General features: G+C 41.0%; 1 long non-coding RNA gene across 1 annotated transcript; it reads left to right on the forward strand.

Moving 5' to 3' along the window:
• The first annotated feature begins 4,304 nt into the window (after positions 1-4,304).
• On the forward strand, positions 4,305-7,691 carry LOC142576594 (uncharacterized). The gene is made up of 2 exons (XR_012826880.1): positions 4,305-4,473; positions 7,521-7,691. It is a non-coding gene; the product is annotated as an uncharacterized LOC142576594 (long non-coding RNA).
• The last annotated feature ends 348 nt before the right edge of the window (positions 7,692-8,039 follow it).

Raw genomic sequence — 8,039 nt, forward strand, 5'->3', positions numbered from 1 at the left:
TTGAAAATTAATTTCCATTGTATTTTCCAGGCTCCAGCGTCGCCGTTACTAGACGGACCAAATGAGGGCAAAAACTAGCCTTTCCTCGCTCGTTTCCTGGGAAGTGAAATAGCAGGTGATCATGTAAGAATGAACTTGCAACATGGGAGCAGTAGCCAAAGCTCCATACAGGTCATGCTGGTGGTGGAATGATAACACAAACCGCAATATTTATTTGTTTACTTGTTCACTTAATATTTATTTATTCATATCTCGTGAATACTGTGCAGTTTTTCAGCAAGGAATCAGATAAAATAAAGAAATATCATTGCATCAAAGTAAACATGTTATTTCAAAAAGCATAATTCACGTAGCACAGTACCATGATAAAACATTTTCAGACAAGCAGTCTGCTTTTGATACGAATTCATGAAAACTGGAAATTTTGAAGAAACAGAGCAGTAAGGTTAACAAATCTTACTCATAACTAAAAAATTAGATCACATTTCTGTTGGACCTAATACCATAATTTAATCTGGCAAATTAGAGATACCATATGCTCCTCTAATATACAATCACTAATTTATGAGTAGATGTGCGAAACTCTCAAACATTGCAACAATTTCATGTAAGCTGTAAATTCATATATTAAGTTTGTTGACTTTGGTCATAGCAGATGGAGTCTGCAGAACTGTGATCTCTTTCTGGCACAGAGACGGGGATTAGTAAGCTTCGTGGTGTTATTTTTCTTAAACCTGCCAAATAGTTCTTCCTGCAACAAGTTGAATTCTCAAATGCCACAAACTTCAAATTAGTGCTGTGGTTGTCTCAAAAGTATATCTGTATTTTGGATGTATTTGAGTAGGAAAATTTACAGAATTAACGAACTTGTGCTAGTTCTTCTTTATTTTTTTACAGTTGCAAACTAAGTCCTTTTCCTTCAAGTTTTGCTATTTTTAGCAAATTTTAATAAATATTGATGGTTTTAATGTAAAACTATGATTTAAACATTTTTAAATGTATCAAACCTCATCAAATTTGATTCCATAGTTGCCGAGAAAAACTATTTTACTGTTTATGCGCATTAGATAGGAGCTCCTGAGCTAAATCTCTTGTTTAGTCATTGCGTGTGTCGGTCTGGTTTGTATTTCTCACTCTAATTAGAATATTGGCTCTGATCTCAAAATTGTTTCCCTTACAACGAAATACAAGCTTTTAAACTTTGTACGATATATGCTGTACTGCTCTATGAAAACCACTGTTTGCCACATTTTTGCAGGGCCTGCCAGTGCTAATTTTACACATAAACATAGACTAATATGCTGTGTGGTTTCGGTATATGGTGTACTTATCTGTGAAAGCCATTATTTGCCACATTTTCGCAGCGACTGCCAGTGTTATTTTTGCACTTAAACTAAAATGCTGTGTCGTTTCGTCAGGCTGACACAACATTGCAGTGCACATTCATATCAGTCTATTTTCTGGCTTTAGTATCCAACCGTTCAATGTGCACTGCTGGAACAGGCACTCCTTTTGCAGTTTTAATGGTATGGTTTCTTGTCCTAGTCAAGCCTGTTATTGCCAGGTGTCAACTGTAATCAAGTCTGCCACTGATTCTTTTACCTCATGTTTCGCGTGTTTGCACCACCAGCTTGACCTGAGAAGCATGGTGGCAGCTACAGTTTGTGTGTTGCAAGTTCTAGTCTGAAGCGTGTGTCACATATATGAAGTATGTATCTAGTCTGAAGTGCAATAAACATTTCAAACTGAATACTTTGTGGTTGTAGCACCAATTATTTTGCCACTGCATTTACTGTAGTCCTTATTGCCTACAGTAGAACTTTGGTAAACTGCAAGTTCTTTACACATATCGGCCTAGCTTTTATGGGCATTTGCTTGTAGGTACTCGAAAGCAACTGCATAGAAATATTCTATAGAATTTTGTCTTTAGCGTCTCTAAAGAAACTCGATAGAAATATTCTATAGAAATTTGCCTTTAGCATCTCTATAGCAACTCGATAGAAATATTCTATAGAAATTTGCCTTTAGCATATATAAAAAAACTCGATAGAAATATTCTATAGAAATTTGTCTTTAGCATCTAAAGAAACTCGATAGAAATATTCTATAGAAATTTGTCTTTAGCATCTTTAAAGCAACTCGATAGAAATGTTCTATAGAAATGCGTCTTTAGAGTTCCTATAAGAATGCGGTGGCCAAATAACTTTTGAAACTCTATAGGAAAATTCTATAGGCAATCAATGTTGGATTACAATCGTTCATCTGTTTTCATCCACTGTAAAAATTGACAAGTGAAATCGATGAGGCATACCACATATATAGTAAGACATGTGGGTGAGCCGCCATTTTTAATGCAACAAACAAAAAAGGCATCCTGTGTAGGTCACAAGGTATCCATATCAGTCTGTGCCTATGTACTACTGAAGTAAATGCAGCATAGGAAATACTGACCATCATATTAATTTTCAAGAAATTAAAGCTCACCAAATGTGTATTTTGCAGTGGCTGTTACTAAGGGAACAGAGAAGTAACTGTAAAGATATCAATCATAAACAAAGGTGTGCACACTACGTGCTTAGACCTGTGACATATTTAGTCCACTACACTTCGAATTCCTACATGCACAGAAAACTGCACGAGATTGTAGCACAAACAGAAAAAAAAATTATGCAAATAAGGGGTACAGCATAGGAAATAGTTTTCAAAGAATAAAACCACAATAAAAAGTCATAAATACACTACGTACAAAGCAAAAATTATATTTAACTTGCAGGTAAGCAACTTACGCAAAAGAAATACTAAACATCAGGAAAGGTTAGGTATAGTTTTATATAGAACACAATAATGTGGGCATAATGGCTATGCACACAAATAGGTAGCAAGTTCAATAAGGTTGCATAAATATTCAGTCTCTTTGGTAAGCTGCAGTATGGAATGTGTTGACAAAGTTCACCATGAATGACACCAAGCCCCCTTTTTGGAACACATACATTTCATACACCTGACATGACCATCCAGATCACACGCCATGCTGCTGCAGCCATATATCCACAGGGTCTGCATTTCTGGGGGCTCCTCGATCTTGTAGTTTATGTTGTGGGTCACGGCCTCGCCACTACAAAATGAGGTCTATGTTAGCTTATAGCAGTGGCACAATAAAGCTGTGATATCGTGAAAACATGCAATCAGCACCTAAAAGGGTCATGAAAACAATGTCTGCACTAATGTGGAAAGAGAGCAAATGCTTGAAATTATCGAATGTCATGACAATAGGGTCCTCTACAACTAATAAAGTTTTGGACGCGCCGCAGCAGCAGATTACAATCTAATCTTAATGTTTTTTTCCATTACTTAGTATAGGCAACGTTCCCCTGTCATGTTTAGTTAAGTCAGTTATGTCAACACATCTTGTCTTGGAAATAAAGCTGTACTAGTAGCAAGCTGTGGTTGGCTTACATTTTTTCCCTAGAACTGTTCGTTAGCCAAAAACCTCGTAAGCAGAGATTGTGCACAACGTCGAAGCATTTATAAGTGAGGAAACGTCATTGAAGAAAGAATCGATGAAGAGGTAGACGGGTCGTTACTATGCAACTTTAGCAGACAGGCGGGAGCGCACGCACAGCTGCACAAGGTGAACACGATTTCCGAAACTTTTCTCAGCGGAAGCAAACGCTTATCAGGGTTATCAATTCCGCACTGTGGCAATATAGTTGCGTACACCATTTTTACAACCAGCGCGTAGCAAGTATCAGCACAGGGTTCACTGTTGACGTGGTTGTTCCACTTGCTACGTTCGCAAGGCACTCTACACACACACGGGAAGCACACACAACACGGATGAACGCACGTGTAGTTGGCGAGCACGATTGCTTACCGTTTCAACAGTACGGCGAGGTCGAAAGGCGCTCTCCAAGTTTCCAGTGATGCGTCTGCGATGTTACTTGCAGCAAACAAGCCGCTGGGTAGTGGACGAGCTGAGGCACGCTAATAATACGCATTACTTCTTTGCGTCGTCCACCAAGCTTTCCACGACAACCAGCGGAGACAAAGGGAACGCACTCCACAGCATGAAAATCGTTGGTCCACATTTAGCTGGCGCTCCACGCATACGGCGTGCTTACAGCGAGACTCAAGCCATCTTCTGGCACTTTCGTGTTCGCGAACTACGTCTCATTTCATTACAGCAAACCTAATAACACACGATCAAACAAACACATCGATGCAGCTCGCACAACAACCGTTGAAGACGGAGAAATTACAACACGCCGTATCTTCGTATTCTACCTGACGCGTTGAAGGCCGTGTCTGCTGTGCCCGGGGCACAGCAGACGAAAGGTGCCCGAAATGTCTACGTTCACCCATGACGTCACGTCCGCTATAACCCATGATGTCACATCCGCTCATTTCCATGGCGTCTGTCTCGCGGAGCCGGCTGCGCTGCGAAGCGGTTCGTATTCCGTGCCCACTTAGAGCGTGAGTAATTCATCTTTCCACGATATATGCGTGTAATAAAGGATTGGGGCTGTGAGCTGTTTGATGCGCTACCATTAGGTACCTTGTGCGCATATTTGGCCTCATGGCCGCGTCAAATTGCAGCCGGCATGTGGAATGGGCCGTGGCATCTTAAATGGAGCTGCTCATGTGAGTGGTATTGCCTCCGTCAGGATCGTCAGTGCGTGCACAGAACCATTCAGTAGTCTGATTCAGGGGAGGGTGCGCGTAAGAACGAGGACGTAAGAAAACACTGGCATGACGAGCTGTTCCTTCAGATCGCGTTACATCGCGCTTTTTTTTTCTAAGACCATCTCGCTCGAGCGAGGGGATCTTAGAACAGCATTACTACTGCTTTTTTACAGCTTTGCTGCGGCTCATTTAATCATCACCTGCATTCCTTTAATAATACAAATGGCATCGCTGCGCGGAAGAGCGTCTCTTGAAGTTTCCAAACAAGAGCCAATGCTGCCGTGCCTGCTGCATACACGCTTATACCTTTCCTAACGCAGCTAAGACGCTGCACTAGCTCTGCTACTGCGTGATACAGGGTCACTGTGATAATAAAATTAAAAAGAACAAACGAAATTAATGCAGAAAATGTCAAACGTTGCCAAGCGTGATAAACGGACCTGCCACGCTAGATGAGTTGAAGAAATCGGCGTCCTGAAGTCAGCTTGGCCGCAGTAGAATAGTGTTACGCGGTGAAGCATGTCAGAACTGAAGAGTGACCGCTTTCACCGACATATATGTGTTCCTTAATGATGTACTTGTGGAGCTGCCGTCTCCTATTACATTACGCGCGCCGAGGCGCCTAAGTGTACAGGCCGGCCTTCAGCGCTATTTCGGACGTAGCTGTGATGCTTTGAACCGTTGGTTTGTCGACCTCGTAAGCCAGTTAATGTTTACACGGCCATTTTTTTCTGAACTGTTGATTTCTTCCATAATAGCTACGTAATTTCGTAGTTTCCTGTTCAACTGCTTTGGTCATATGCGAGTCAAGGTGTTCTCTTTAGCCGAGCGCAGTTTTCGAAAGCGAAACGACGCTTTTGCATCAGCATATAGTGCCGTCGCCCATTTACAACACAGTCAATCAATGTCATTTTGTATGTCACTGGGAAACCGCCGAACGCAGGGAACTCCCTCGCATGCGGGGAACTGCATAACTAGCCACTGGATTAGCGTGCCTCTTGGGAAGCTGCTTTGCATCAAAGGCCAGGTACCCTTGCTATGATTCACCGCAAAACATGTGTGTCTAACTGCTTAACATATTTGTATTGCGTTGAAGCTAACCTTACGGAACCGAATTTCGCAACGCTTTTTAGACACCTGCATCTCTACCAGCCACTACCAAACGCTTGTCGGTACATTTCTTGGCAAAAGTCCAGCTAAATCTCCCCTGTTGGGAGTGGGGGGGGGGGGGGGGGGGGCTCACGTATATGAAAACTGCCAAGGAAAGCAGTTGCCCTGATGAAGGCACGCTCCCCTGTCGAACCAGCCTGTTCGACCACCGTTATCACCGCAACATATTTGTGTGTTGCGGTGAAGCATGCCAATATTGGAAAAGATTTACGTGAATCTGGAATGTATGGTTACTGTCAGCGACGAACCTAATGTTCTACTCTCAACAAAGCAGATTTTCGCGGCAGGATGCACGATGTCTTGAGAACTTTTGTTGGCTAAAGCCATACATGCCAGGTTAGCTCTTGTCACAATAATACGCTTTATCGCAATACACAAGAGGCCTCGCTGCAGGACACGCCCGCCGTAGTTAGCCAAAACTTTACGTGACCGTTCACTGCAAAACACCTCCTGTATTGCGGGGAATCGTAATAAAGCACATTTGTCAGTTTAGAATTTAAAGACCCTTGCCCTTCGCTTTTGTAATATTATGACTCAGTTTAATGAGAACATGTATTCACTGCTAAAAACATCCACATTGAAATAGAGATATGAACACTGATGGCAGCCTGTGTGATGTTTTATCCCTTTACTTTTTTGTGTACCTGTCACGCTGCCATTATTAAATTTTCCTGTACTTTGTAAGATGCTGACGTACATAACATTACATCACAAGGAGCTACTGTGTAATTAGTGTTCAAGGACCAGTGTGATGGCTTTTCTCAAGAAAGGTTTGGGTTATGTTGTTGTGAAGGTTTTTTTTTAGAGAGGTAGCTTTCTGAGAAGAAATCAGATGTCAGGAAATAGACCTCAATGGCGCAGTAATCTTGGCTGCCTTTTGCTCAAACGTGCCCTAGACATAATTGAGTGATTTACACTTGCAACTGGACAGCAGCCTTAGCTTGGGAGACTAGTGATAAGGTATATTTTATCAAACTAGGTGACACATAGCATTAGCAGTCCGAATAGAGACCTGTTTAAATGTTTGTCACCTTTAACACCTAGATTTTCGACCATGAATTCAGAAAAATCTGTAGCACATTTAGAACCTAGATTTTAAATGCTGTATAAGTTGGCTTCTTGTTCACTGCAGCTGTGCTCGGCTTCTGTCCAAACGGGAGAGCACTTCTGCACAGCTTATTAGGGAACATTCTTATTTACATACCTTCTTTTTATTTATCTCGCCTACAATCACAATGAAATGTTTATAGCACATGAATGTGCTGTGCATGAATCTTAACTTACAATGCCATGTTCAACAGCACAGTGCATGTAGCTTGTGTTGGTTCATTCAAGCTAAGCATTGCTACAGCCTTTAACTGTAGGTATCATGGTGTGAGAGCAGAGAAATGGATATGCAAAGACAGTTGGGCACATTGAGACAACATCTTTGTTGTGTGTGAAAAGGTGACAGATAAACAATGTGGGGAGAACGCATGCACTTTCATATTTTCTCGTGCTCAAAAAAAGCCGGAGGATTAAGGTTTCTTCACAGTGCCATAGAAACTATATGTTTGCTCTCAAAGGTAATTCTGATTCTTTGGATATGTTCCTGTGCTGTGTTTATTTTCTTGAGTGTGCTTTAGTTTTTGCACGTTAATGTTTCAAATTCATTTTTATTTTCACAGACTGAACATCCCACATCTTGGTTTGACTTCCTGGTACAGGATACTTGCACTTAGCATGGAGTTATGAAGCAGAGCAGTGTACTTTTATTAAATGTGCAGATTTTAGCAGTATAACAGCCGTTCATTAAAAAAAACATGTGTGCTGAAAATAAAGTGTACTTACCCACATTCCTCTTTGTCTATTTATTTATTTATTAATACTGTCAACCCTCATAGAGGGTCATAACAGAGAGGACAATACAATTACATAAATCAAATATGGACAATGTCAATGTACGTAAAGTTGCTTAACACTTGTCAGTTCACAGTGAATAAGATGTTCACTTGAATGCTGTTCAGCACACTTCTGACATTTATCAAAATATGTACAATGAATATCAAGTCGCACATATCACTTGGCACTTCAAAACTAAATCGAAAACTCCCATAAATATGCCTCAGCAGCATTTTCAAAGTCGGTGACATCTTTAGGCTAACAATAGCGTTTGGCAATTGGTTCCACATTTCTATCGCATCCAG

The sequence above is a fragment of the Dermacentor variabilis genome, chromosome 3, assembly GCF_050947875.1.
Source record: "Dermacentor variabilis isolate Ectoservices chromosome 3, ASM5094787v1, whole genome shotgun sequence".
NCBI lineage: Eukaryota > Metazoa > Arthropoda > Arachnida > Ixodida > Ixodidae > Dermacentor > Dermacentor variabilis.